We start from the raw sequence: 14,746 nt of genomic DNA on the forward strand, positions 1-14,746 counted from the left end.
ATTCCTAGTATTTCTAATAAGATGTAGTAATGAAGGAAATCTTTCCTTGTATGCACTAACGTCCCTATATATTTAAAGGGGAAAGATAAGTCACCCGTTACTGTGGGCAAGGAAATATGCCAGGCAAATTGCCAAAAAAAGGAAGGCTCTGATGCCCTGCTGTGGGAAATGCAGACAGTGGACAGTCCTAACAGTGGCTTCCATTGGCATCCACCTCTGCAGAGGAATTACTTCCTCAAGGCCACACAGGTCCTTACATACCTGGCATCTGGTGACAGAGCAAAGTGAAGGTGTAAATGACTGGCCACTTTCCTTATTGTAGGACAAGAACCCCTCGTGGAATTGATCAATCTTTTTGTCGGGACTACATCACAGTTTAACACATTAAATTAACACCCCAAATTCTGTCTCAGTTTCTGTGTTTGGAGAACTCAATCTACAACATACTTTCAGAATCAAGTAAAAATAGGAACAGAATGGAAGAATTTGTCCATGCCACCATAATGCATGATATATAAATGTGTAGGTAAGAAAAGGAGGCAATTGGAACGGTGGTTCAATATTTAATAATCCACTGTTCATGGAGATTTTATGGATCATACTTACTGAAAATAATGAGAATTGACCGTATATGAAGTTGTTGATTTTGCAGTTCTATATAGACATGCGTTGTTTTCCCTCCAAAAATAATCTTTTAGAGGGCAAATATGGATATTTAAATGTAGTATATTGTACTAAATTTATTTTAGGGCTTTATCCTAATTTCTATGAAGCCAAACTTCTTTGATTTTATCTTTAGGATAATTTCCCCAATCATACTATGACTCCTTAGAATGTGTTCAGTTTTGCAAAATGAATTATCATGACTTGAATATACAGGCAGAAATGTAAGCAATTTCTATATGATCCTATAAAACTTTCATTGCCATCTGGAGAAACAAAGATGCTCTCTTAAAGAAACAAGATACAAAGGGCTTGTGCAACTGCTCTGAAAGCTATATATCTAAGCACAAATATAGGTGCTTATGATTATTAATGTCATAAATATTGTTGGCACATACTCAGAAGGAATGCTTTACATATGTAAATTAGTACATTTTTTAAATACATTTATAAATTAGTAATTTACATAACTATCGATATGAATTTTCTGCAGTCTTTCTATTAATTCCAGTTAGTTAACATACAGTGTTAGATTAGTTTCAGATATATATTACAGTGATTCAACAATTCCATACATCACCTGGTGCTCATCATGACAAGTGCACTCCTTAATCCCCATCACCCATTTAACCTATCCCCCCACCTCTCTTCCATCTGGCAACAGTTTGTTTTTTTTTATAATTAAGAGTTGGTTTCTTGAATTCTGTGTGTGTGTGTGTGTGTGTGTGTGTGTGTCTTTCTTCCTTTGCTTTTTTGTTTTGTTTCTTAAATTCCACATATGAGTAAAATCATATGATATTTGTCTTTCTATCACTGCCTTATTTTGCTAGCAATATACTCTTTAGTTCCATCCATGTTGTTACAAATGGCAAGATTTCATTCTTTTTTATGACTGAATAATATTCCAGTGTGTGTGTGTGTGTGTGTGTGTGTGTGTGTGTGTATCAACTCTTCTTTATCCATCCATCAATTTATGGATACTTGGGCTGTTACCATATCTTGGATATTATAAATAATACTGCTGTAAATATGAAGTGCATGTATCCCTTTGAATTACTGTTTTTGTATTTTTGGTAAATACCCAGTAGTGTGATTTATTGATTATAGGGTAATTCTATTCTTAACTTTTTGAGGAACTTCCATACTGTTTTCCAGAGTGGCTGCACAGTTTGGTGGCTGTATTCCCACCAACAGTTCAAGAGGATCCCTTTTCCCCACATCCTCAGCAACACCTGTTGTTTCTTTTATTTTTGGTTATAGCCATTCTGACAGGTGTGACAGGTATCAAAACTCATTGTAGTTTTGATTTGCATTCCCATGATGATAACTGATGATGAACACCTTTTAATGTCTCTTGGCCATCTGTATGTCTTCTATGGAAAAATGTCTGTTCATGACTTATGACCATCTTATCATTGGATTATTTGCTTATTTGCTGTTGAGTTTTATAAATTATTTATATATATTGGATAAGAACCCTTTATCAAAAATGACTTTTGCAAATATCTTCTCCATTCTGAAGTTTGCCTTTAGTTTTGTTGAATGTTCTTTCTCTGTGCAGAAGCTTTTTACATTGATAAAGTCTCAATAGTTTATTTTTGCTTTTGTTTCCTTTGCCTCAGGAGACATATCAAGAAAAAACTTATATCTGATGTCAAAGAGGTTATTGCATGTGTATTCTTCGAAGATTTTTGTATGGCTTCAGGTCTCACATTTAGGTCTTTCATTCATTATGAATTTATTTTTGGTTATGGTTAAGAAAGTGGTCAAATGTTTTTCTTTTGTATGTTGTCCAGTATTCCCACTACAATTCCTTGAAGAGACTATCCTTTTCTCATTGGTCATTCTTCCTACCTTGTTGAAGATTAATTGACCGTGTAGTTTTGGATTCATTTCCATGTTTTCTATTTTGTTCTATGGATCTATGTGTCTATTTCTGTGCCAGTACCATACTGTTTTGTTCACTACAACTTTGTCCAGAATTGTGACACCTCCATCTTTGCTTTTCCTTCTCAAGATTGTTTTGGCAATTCAGGGTCTTTTGTGGTTCCATACAAATTTAGAAATGTTTGTTCTAGCTCTGTGAAAAATGCCAGTGGTATTTTAATAGGGATTGCATTAAATGTGTAGGTTGCTTTCGTTAGTATAGTCATTTTAACAAAATTTGTTTTTCTAATTCATGAGCATGGAACCTCTTTCCAAGGTGTTTGTGTCACCTTCAATTTCCTTCATCAGTGTTTTCTAGTTTTCAGAGTACAGGTCTTTTTACCTCTTTGGTTAGGTTTATTCATAGGTATCTTATTTTTGGTGTAATTGTCAATGGGATTGATTCTTTGATTTCTCTTTTTGCTACTTCGTTATTGGCATATAGGAATGCAAAAGATTTCTGTATGTTGAGTTTGTATCCTGTGACTTGAGTTAATTCATTCATCATTTCTAGCATTTTCTTGGTAGAATCTTTTGAGTTTTCTACATGAAATATCATGGCATCTAAAAATAGTGAACATTTTACTTCTCTTCCAATTTGGATGCCTTTATTTCTTTTTGTTGTCTGATTTCTGTGGGTAGGATTTCCACTACTATGCTGAATAAACGTGGTGAGAGTGGACATCCTTGTCTTGTTCCTGACCTTAGGGGAAAGGCTCTCAGTTTCTCCCCAATAAGCATGATGTTAGCTGTGGGTTTTTCATATATCGCCTTTACTATGTAAAGGTATATTACCTCCAAACCTCCTTTCTGGAGAATTATTTTCATGAATGGTGTGTTTTCCGAATGGTTTCTCTGCATCTATTGAAATGATCATAAGGTTCTTTATTCTTTCTCTTACTGATGTGATGTATCATGTTGATTGATCTGTAGATATTGAACCACATTTTCAACCCAGGAATAAATCCCTCTTGATTATACTGAATGATTGTTTAAATGTATTGTTTAATTCATCTTGCTACTATTTTACTGAGGATTTTTGCATCCATATTCCTCAAGGATATTAGCCTGTAGTTGTCTTTTTTAGTGGGGTCTTTATCTGACTTGGCTTCAGGATAATGCTGTCTTCATGGAATGAATTTGGAAGTTTTCCTTCCTTTCTTGGAATAGTTTGAGAAAAGTAGGTATTAACTCTTCTTTAAATGTTTGGTGGATATCCCCTGGGAAGCCGTCTGGTCCTGGACTTTTGTTTGCTGGGAACATTTTGATTGCTGATTCACTTTCTTAGCTGGTTATCAGTCTGTTCAAGTTTTCTGTTTCTTTCTGTTTCAGTTTCAGTAATTTATATGTTTCTAGGAATTTATCCATTTCTTCTGGGTTTTCCAATTTGTTGGCATATAGTTTTTCATAATATTCTCTTATAATCGTTTGTATTTCTGTGGTGTTCATTGTTATTTCTTCTCTCTTCTTCATGATTTTATTTTTTGAGTTATATCTTTTTTTTCCTTAATAATTCTGGCTAGAGATTTATCAATTTTACAGATTTTTTCAAGGAACCAGCCCCTGGGTTCATTAATCTGTTCTTTTGTATTTTTTGTTTTGCTTTGTTTTGCTGTTTTTGGGTGTGTGTGGATGTGTGTGTGTGTGTGTGTGTGTGTGTGTGTGTGTTTCTTTTTTTTCCCTTTGGTTTCTATGTTATTTCTCCTCTAATTTTATTATTCCCTTCCTTCTGGTTTTAGGTTGTTTGCTCTTCTTTTTCCTTCTTTTTCTATCTCCTTTAGGTGTAAGGTTAGGTTGCTTATTTGAGATTTTTCTTGTTTGTTGAGGTAGACCCGTATTGCTATAACCTTTCCTCTTAGAAATGCTTTTGTTGCATCCTAAAGGTTTTCGACCACAGTGTTTTAATTTCCTTTTTTTCCCATGGGTTTATTTTTTTATTTTTTCTTTTATTTCCTGGATGACCCATTCACCGTTTAGTAGTATGTTATTTAACCTCCACGTATTTGTCATCTTTCCAAAGTTTTTCTTGTGATTGACTTCTAGTTTCATAGTGTTATAGTCAGAAAAGGGGCATGGTATCACTATATATTCTTGAATTTATTGAGACTTGTTTTGTGGGCTAATATATAACTGTTCTGGAGAATGTTCATTGTGCAGTTGTGCGATGTGTTTACTGCTTTAGGATGGAATGATCTGATCATATCGGTTAAGTCCATATGATCCAGTGTGTCATTCAAAGCCATTGTTTTCTTGTTGATTTTATGCGTAGATGATCGACATCCACATTGATGTAAGTGGGGTGTTAAAGTCCCCTACTATTATTATATTATTATCAATTAGTTCCATTAGTTTTGCTATTAACTGTTTTATGTACCTGGCTTTTCCAAGTTGAGTGCCTAAATATCTACAGTTGTTATATTTTCCATTGGATTGTCCCCTTATTATTATATAGTGTCCTTCTTTATCTCATTATAGCCTTTGTTTTAAAGTCTATTTTGTACAGTATAAGCATTGCTACTCTAGCTTTATTTTGACGCCCATTTGCATGATAGATGTTTCTCCATGCCCTCACTTTCAATCTACAGGTATCTTTAGGTCTAAAATGAGTCTTTTGTAGGCAGCATATAGATATGTCTTGTTTTTTTTTTTATTTTTTTATCCATTCTCTCACTATGTCTTTTGATTGGAATGCTTAGTCCATTTACATTCAAAGTAATTATTGACAGATACGTATTTATTGCCATTGTATTACTTGTTTTGATTTTTTTTCTGAAGTTTTTCTCTGATCCTTTCATATCTTTTGTTTGCTGGCTTTCTTTAGTGAAATATTTGGATATTTTTTCTCTTTATTCTTTTTTTTATAATTTTTTTTTAAGTTTACTTATTTGGATTGAGAGACAGAGAGCACAAGTAGGTTAGGGGCAGAGAGAGAGGAAAAGAGAATTCTAAGCAGTCTGCATACTGTCAGTGCAGAGCCTGATGTGGAACTCAAACACACGAACCATGAGATCATGACCTGAGCTGAAATCAAGAGTCAGATGCTTTACTGACTGAGCCACCCAGATGCCAGGTGCCACTAAATCTTTTAGTGTTTTTAAATATATGTTTATCATCAAGCTTGTATATAAGCTCTTCTGCATATAGCAGTATCTGTTGATGGTTAAGTCTGAAACCATTCTTTTCTTCCCTCCTCCCCACATTTTAGGTATATGTTTTTATATTTTATATCTTTTTACTTTTTGAGTTCCTTGACTGATTCTGTACAGAAATATTTATTTTCACTGTTTTTGTGTTTCCTACCTTTATAATGTGACTTCAGTGTCTCATTTCCACTCAAAGTGTCCCCTTTAATATTTCTTGCAGGACTGATTTAGTGGTAATGAACTCCTTTAGTTTTTGTCTGGGAAACTCTTTATCTCTCTTTCTATTTTGAGTCATAGTTTTGGTGGACAGAGTATTCTTGGGTACATATTTTTCCAATTCAGCACTTTGAAAATATCATTCCACTGCCTTCTGGCTTGCAAAGTTTCTTATGGAAATCTGCTAGCCTTATGAGTTTTCCCTTGTAAGTCACTGTCTTCTTTGGTCTTGCTGCTTTTAACATTTTTTATCACTGTATTTTGCCAATTTAATTACAATCTAACTTTATGTGGCCATGCTCTTTGTTGATTTTGATGGGAATTCTCTGTGCCTCCTGGATCTGGATATCTGTTTCCTTCCCTAGATTAGGGAAGTTTTCAGCTATTATTACTTCAAATAAATCTTCTGCTTCCTTTTCTCTCTCTCCTTCTGGGACTTACATAATACAAATGTTATTATGTTTGATGGAGTCAATGAGTTCCCAAAGTCTATTCTTGTTTTGCATAATTATTTTTTCTCTCTTTTGTTAGGCTTTATTACTTTCCATTACTCTTTTTTCTAGGTCACTTATTTATTCTCTGCTTCTTCCATCCTGCTGTTCATTTCATCAAGCATGTTTCTCATTTTGTTTGTTGAACACTTTATCTCTGCTATGTTATTTCTTACCTCTGCATTAAGGGTCTCACTCATGTCTTCCACTCTTTTCTCAAGTCCAGTGAGTATCCTTATAATCATTAATTTAAATTCTGTGTCAGGGATGCTATTTATATCTGTTTTGCTTAGATCTCTAGCTGTGGCCTTCTCCTGTACTTTCATTTGGGATAAATTTCTGTCTCTTCATTTTGTCTGTTTCTTTTTGTTGTTTTTTTTCCCCCATTGTTAAAAGAGTCAGCTATGTCTTCTTCTCTTGGAAGCAGTGACTTTATGCAGAAGTCCTGTAGTGCCCTGCAGTGCAGTGGCCCCTATTCACCAGAGCCTGGTACTTTAGGAGAGCATCCTCTGTGTGTTGCTTACACCCTGCTGTTGTATCTGCATCACTTTTCCTTTCTGTGCAGTAGTCTGCACTGACTCTCTGCCTGTTGTGGGCTATGCTTGCTCTTTGTGGTGTTAGTGAGACCAGGCAGGCTAGCTGTGAGGGAGCACACCCACTGGGGAAACTGTGAGCAGGGTTAAGGTGTTAGGAAAATTTGGGCTGGACCACTATTCCTATGCTGGATCCCCCAAAGTGCTATAGCGGCTGGGACATGACACTGGGTGTATGATACTGGGTGTGTCAGAAGGCGCTGTAACTGGGGGGCACATGGCTGAATGCAGCACGGCAACTGGGCATAGCACTTGGTGGCAGGTATGCACCCGGTGATTGGGCTGGGAGCATGACAGTGGCTGGGGATGTGAGGCCAACTGCAGTGGTAGCTGTGCAACCAGTAGTTGGGCAGGGTCCACTGGACTTTGACAAAATTTGCTCTGAGCTCAGGACCTAGACTAGCAGGCCTGGAGTGGTGGAGTCCTCAGGAGACTCATGGATGTGGCACACTACTAGTAGGTCAGGAAGCTCCTTAGCCAGCAGGTATATGTGCAGCCCTGCCTCTTGCAAATGGCTCTGTGTTTATGCTGGGATGGGGAAGAAAAATGGTGCCTTCCAGCTCCTCTGTTTTCAGAGAAGTTTCCCAACATGCTCTGAAATTAGTATGAACAGATCTGTCTGCTGTTTTCCCCCTGTGTTGTGTCAACTACCATTTTTATGTTGCCTCTCAGCATAGGCTGCTGTCTCTTTAAGGGCAACGACCCAGCTAGCACTAGCCTTCCAGGCTTGCCCAGTCAGCTGACTTTTAAAGCTCTAGGCTGCAAGTCCTATTGATTATACAAACTCACAGAGTTCATCATCTCTGGTTTACAGTGCGAAATGTTATGGGGATTTATTAATCTTCCCTGCGTGGGTTCCCTGATTTGAGCCTATTTCTCTGCCCTCTCTTCATGCACAGTTCCCTCCCTCCTGTGGGCAGCTTCCCTTAGGCTTTTTGACCTTCCTAACCTTTTAGATGCAACTTCTTCTCTATATTTTGTTGTGGAGTTTGTTCTGTCAATTTTTGGATCACTTTCCTGTTTATTGGCTTAGATGTGGATGATACCTGGTTGTAAACTTTGGATGGGGTGATCTCTGGGTTTTCCTGATCTAGCATCTTCCCAAGCTCACTATGCCACAGACTTTTACTTATAATGATGTGCCCTGAAGCTGGAGAACAGGAGGTCTATTGATATGAAATTTACTTTTTAGAGTTAATGAAAATTATTTATCCTGAACACTGTGTAAGCTCATATGTTGTTTAGTTAATGGTTGAAGTATGGTATTCTTATTGATAGAGCATTCAGAATACGGTGTTTACAGTCAAAATTTTCTTTGGCTTAATGGGTTTACCAGTGAGAACAATTTGAGTGCAATCGCTGCTTAAATTTGATTCTTTATTACTCTGTCATGGCCAACTCAAACACATGTGCATTGTCTTGCATCATTTGGGAAACTTAATTAGAAACTAACAATTTCCATAGAGAAATATATGGCAAACCATTTGTATATCCTTGGAATGTCTGACGGATCCAGTTTCAGTAACTCTGGCTGCATTTGCTTTAAGATTTGTGAAGTGCGCTAATATCAGAAGTTCTTACCAGAGGACATCCCTTCATTCCAGTTGGATGATAAGGATGTGACAGAAGTTGACTTGGACACTAGCAGACAATGGCCATGTAATGGCAAATGTTAGAGATCCTAAAATTGGACTGCATATTGTTACATCCCTTCTGTATGTGATCTTGGGCAACCTACTGCACAGAATTACTTTGAGAAACTATTGTAGAAAATGCATTTGAATACTTGACATAGTTGTTGATATAGAGTGTTCAACAGCTAATTTTTTCATCACCAGGATAATCATTTACTTTGACTATGAGGCTGCCGACACCATAAGATGTTCTAGGTTTTAGTTACTATCAATCTACAGAGAGTTCATATATGCACAAGTGTGTATAAGTACACACAAATAACAACTCTCTATCAAATAACAAATAAAAGCAACATAATCTGTCTTTTCGCCTTTTTTTTTAATGTTTATTTAGTTTTGAGAGAGACAGAGACAGAGTGCAAGAAGGGGAGGGGCGGAGAGAGAGAGACACACAGAATCCCAAGTAGGCTTGAGGCTCTGAGTTGTCAGCACAGGGCCCAAAGTGGGGCTCGAACCCACAAGCCATGAGATCATGACCTGAGCCAAAGTCGGCACTTAACCGACTGAGCCACCCACGTGCCCCTGTCTTTTCTTCTTGATACACTCTTATCCTTATTTAGGTTAATTCAGGAATCCTTATGTTTTATATATGCAAATACTCTCAGTTACTTTCATAAGAGCTTAAAATTGTTATCAGTGATCTTGAAATAATATTTTAATTAATATTATAAAATAGCATTCTAATTTTTATAATCATATTCTGTGTGATAAATATGATTTGCTAGAATATGCAGTATTCCTTTTATACTGAATTATGAACCATATCAACAAAAATTGTAGAACACTAATGAAGAGAGTCATTATATTAACATAATTTTATTTTAAAAGTCTGTGTATAAGCCAATTTAATCCATACTTTTCCAGCAATTAATTTAAGATAAAAGTACATTTGGTATAATAAGTTGGCAAATCTTAAGGCTCAATACTCTTATTAGTGGTGCTCTTAGCCTATGATCCCATTTAGTTTTATGTCCCCCAACATAATTAAAAATTTAACTGAGATGACTAATTATCTGATGATGATTAGCTGAAAACTGCTGCCATAATATTGTTACATCTGCTTCCTATGAAGTATTTATGTATGTAAGGTATTTTACCAAACTTACAAGAATAGGTTTTATACTTTTTCCTAACTAGCTTTTATACTTTTGACAGAGGTGGAGTGAAGGTTTGCTTTCTCAGTAGCACACCAGATACTAACTTTTACCAAAAAGAACCTGAAAATTGTGAAAAACCTAAATGGCCCAGGCAACCATTTCACGAGAAGGATGAAAGGGAAATTTTCTACATTAGCTGATGTCTATGGTGAATCCTGGAAAACAGGGGGATTTTAAATCTACTGGGAAAAGATGTAAAGAGAGACTATTGAGGATGAAAGGACTAGCTTGAGTGAAGAAAGCAGAATAGAGCATGGTGTTTTGTAAAAGGAAATTAATCAAGTACTTTTTAAAAAAATAAAAGGAAACATGAATGTATGTAGAGGAACATAGGAAAAAAGGCTTGGTAGGAAAGCAGGAGTCTCATGCCAAGAGCCACGAAGAGAAACTCCTGCAGCTTCTGTTTCCTTACCCTTCCATCTTCTAGAGACTAACTGGGTTTTTTGCCTCCTGGTTCCCTTCCATCTTCCAAGCCAGTAATTACAGCAGTGAACTTCCACGTCCATTTGTATCATCACATCACCTTCTCAAAATCTGACTCCTACCACCATCTTCTTTTTTTTTATTTATTTTTATTTATTTTTTTTTAAATTTTTTTTTTAACATTTATTTATTTTTGAGACAGAGAGAGACAGAGCATGAACGGGGAAGGGTCAGAGAGAGAGGGAGACACAGAATCTGAAACGGGCTCCAGGCTCTGAGCAGTCAGCACAGAGCCCGACGCGGGGCTCGAACTCATATACCGCGAGATCGTGACCTGAGCCGAAGTCGGACGCTTAACCGACTGAGCCACCCAGGCGCCCCCTACCACCGTCTTCTTAAAAAGACTGTTGTGTCATTCAGGGTAATCTCCCCATTTTAAGACTTTAATTTAATCACATTGGTAAAGGTTGTTTTTTGTTTGTTTGGTTTTGTTTGTTTTTGTCTTTGTCTTTGTTTTTTGTTTTTGTTTTTTTTTCATATGATGTAACATGCACAAGTTCCTGGGATTAGGACTTGGACATATGAGGGGAGGGTATTATTTAATATTCTACACTCAGTTTTTATTAAGAAGGATATAGTAAACCTTTGACGTCCTTGAAATAGTTCTCACCTTGGGAATGTCACCCTGGGAACTTAGTAAAGAACAGTTTCCATGGTCACTTTTGAGACTATAAGGTGTGGAGTAAATCCTACCTAAATAATGAATACTAATATATAAAACAAAACAAAAACACCTCCTCAAGTGATTCTAAGGCAGATGGATTAGGGAATTGAATATAGTTTGAAAAACAGTAACATGAAGTTTAGGAGTGCCATAATCAAGGTTAAATTTTAGGAAGTTTGCTTCTCTGACAGTATAGAAGATGGAGTAAAATAAGACAAATACAGAAGGTATGTCTTAACAGATATTTCAAAGGAAGTATAAAAAAAAAGAACTTGGAGATTTGGGTAATGGGTTATATGGATAGTGAATGGAAAATTTGCCATGTTTGTGAACATTCCCAGTTTTATAGCTTGAAAATGTGAACAGATGACATTGATGATAATGTGTTTGAGTAATAGTGGCTATAAACCAGAGGCTGCCAGTCAAATTATAGTTAGTAGCAATGTTTAATATTTCTTTCGTCCTTTAGAAATTTAAGTGGATCAAATGAAAATAATAAGGGCAAATTAGTTTTCTAGTTTAAAAGTACCATATTTGCTGATTTCAGAAACACTTTTATTTACTGATAACTAGTAGCACTGACTAAAGATATAACTCACATATGTATCGCTATATATTAAATTCTTTTAAAGAGCGGTTTCATCTAAGTTTCATGCTTTGCTGTAGCTGAGCAGGTCACAGACACATACTTTGTGTGGTAAATTTTTGTTTATTTCTGCAAATAATCACAAGGTTATAGCCTTTTCATGTTTTATTTTCCTTTCCTGTAGCAGAAATCAGTTTGGTGGTAGAAAAGCAAGAAATATGTCGCTTCCATAAACAGGTTTCCCAGTAGGACTTTGTAGATCAGGGTAGCTTATCAGCTCTCTCCTCATCTTGAAATTTGGAGTAATTCTTCTGAAAATCATTCTCCAAACAAAAATATCTTTCATTTTAAAATTGTACCACTTCAAATACAGTTTCAGCAAACCAAGCAATTACTAACATATTTCTCATTTCTAATTCCATATAGCTAATGATTTCTGAAAACCTTTGTTATCTTTGCTTATATTTAAATATGGGGCAGCATTCAAAAGCAGCTAATATTGTGAGTCTATACCATCTGACAGGAAATAGATTAAATTTCATCACCTGCTTTAAGACCTTTTAAAATGAATTATTACAAAGGAATTATATTTACAGAATATTTATTTTAAACATGAGGTAAGGAAAGTGCATGAAGTTACTAATGGTTCTTCATTGTTGGATAGTGTTACTTAAATTCTACCTGCCTACAAAAAACTATGTACAGAGGAAGTTTTTACCCTGCTACCTTGTTGCCAGGTACTAGATTGACTGTATAATCTCTTGTCCAGGCAGAAACACATTTGAGAAAGAAACAAGTGGGAAAAATATTAAGATAGACAGGATATTGGGAATACCAATGTTTGGCTCCAGACAAACCAAGTCATATGGTTACCCTATAGACTGATTCCAGTTTTTCATAGTTCCATTTCTTTCTTCCAGTCCCTTAGGGTCTGCATTCATATTCATTTTTTGTCAGCTAATCTCGTAAAGTGAAATGGAGCAATTATACTAAAATCTAAATGTGGAATGATTTTTCTCCCCAACAAATAACTCTGGTGCAAGCCTTTTTCCAAACAATGCCTATATTGCTAGAGGCAATTTTAAGATATTAAAAAAAAAATGTGTAGACTTTTTTTTTAATTACTTTGATTCCTTCAGTGCATTTGTATTCAGTTATTTTAACTGTGCCACCCCTAAACTCGGTAGCTTAATATAACATCTATTTATTTAGCTCACTTTCTGTGACATGACAATTTGAGTTGCTCTAAAATGGTGGTTCAGCTGATCTTGGCCGGGCTCAACTATGCATCTGTAGTCAGCTACCGAGTCTGCTGAGCGCTGACAGGTCTAAATCGATTCATTAAGTATGGCTGTCCATGTTCCAAGTTTTCTCTCGTTCTTCAGCAGGCTCTTCGGGGTTTGCCCACATAGCATGCAGGGATGTGAGGGCTGTAAGACAGCTAGTAAGTGCAAGGTTTCATATGCTTATATCTGTCTGTGCATGTACTTGCATACACATAGTTTTCCATAATAAATTTCAGAATTCAGTAGGGAGTGATTCCAATTTTAAATGTATTTTTTCTTTTTCTTTTTCATTTGGAAAACCAGACAAGATTTATTTTATTTTTCCTTCAATTTCTGTTTTTAATTTTTCATTTTACAGGATATTTAAATTTTATTTTCTCTTAGCTGAGCAATTTTTTTCTTTGGGCTTATAGTGAGGATGAGAATGAACCAGACAACAAAATCTGGATTCTGATTTTTTTTAATGTTTATTTATTTTTGAGAGAGAGAGACACAGAGTACTAGTGGGAGAGGGGCAGAGAGAGAGAGAGGGGAACACACCATCTAAAATAGGCTCCAGGCTCTGAGCTGTCAGCACAGAGCTGGACACAGGGCTTGAACTCACAAACCTTGAGAGCATGACCTCAGCTGAAGTTGGATGCTTAACTGACTGAGCCACCCAGGCCCCCCAACACATGGACTCCAAAAGAAAGGGAAATATTAACAAAAACTTCTGCTGACCTAAGGTCAGAATAGCAAATACTTACTGAGGTAAATTTCAATGAATATTTCAATGCAACATAGATAGGTTGTGTGTTTTTGTTTTGTTGTTAATACCACTATTTTTTTCAAGAATGTAAATGTTGCTAGTTGAATTGTATATTAAACAAAAACACCTCACTTCATTTTCATCTGTTTCAGCCCTTAAGGCTGCCAGTGACTCAGTGTTTGATGATGTTTGAACCAAAAATTTGGATTTTAAATTCCAACTGTTAAAGCTATTCATAAGGGTTTATGATGCCAGGGATTACGTATTCATGAACATCACCATCATCATTATCATTATTATTGTCATCATTATTAAGTGCTGTTGTTATAGTTTTTATTATTAGGTAACAGATTTCTCATAAAGTTGTCATTTTCAGCAAAAACTTTTCAGAATGCTGAATGCCTTTCAAATACTTTGAAGGAGAGTGTACTAAAGAATATCGTAATGTACTCCAGCAAATCTCAATTCTCCTCTTTGCTCAAAGTTTCTATAAATAAATGTTCAGAAGAATTAGTTCTGTTTTCACATCAGGGAGTGTATGAATTGCACATGGTGTATACATGGACATCATCACTACTATTAATGTTACCTTTAAATTCCAGAACTTTCTCTAATCTTCCCTTAGTGATTCTAGTGCTCGTCATTGAAAACTTTATATTAATATTGTACCTGTTACCATTTGGGGAGGTTTTAATATGCTTAGGGCTGACTGTTTCAAAATGCAAGTCTCAACATTTTCTGTTTTCTCTGTTCTAGTGCTTCATCTCTTATTTGCTGTTCATGAAAATAAATGTGTTTAAACTTCCTCTTCACTAGGAATTATCCAACTGATTGGATATCATACTCTAAAAATCTACTCCCTTGCCACTGCCTCATGCCCTTTCATACCTCCTATACGTTTATGTCATTGAAATTTTACATATCTTATATTGCACACGTGATCACAGTTCAGATGCCATCTTTTACATTCCTTTGCTTTTTTATCAGATTCTTCTCTCCATTTCAACACTTCTTATTTTAATACCCTAATTCTCCTGTTCTACTCTATTGCTTTCCTTAGTTTCTTCACATCTACCTTCTTGTTGAATCTATACTA

This window comes from Neofelis nebulosa, chromosome 1 (assembly GCF_028018385.1).
Source record: "Neofelis nebulosa isolate mNeoNeb1 chromosome 1, mNeoNeb1.pri, whole genome shotgun sequence".
Classification (NCBI taxonomy): domain Eukaryota; kingdom Metazoa; phylum Chordata; class Mammalia; order Carnivora; family Felidae; genus Neofelis; species Neofelis nebulosa.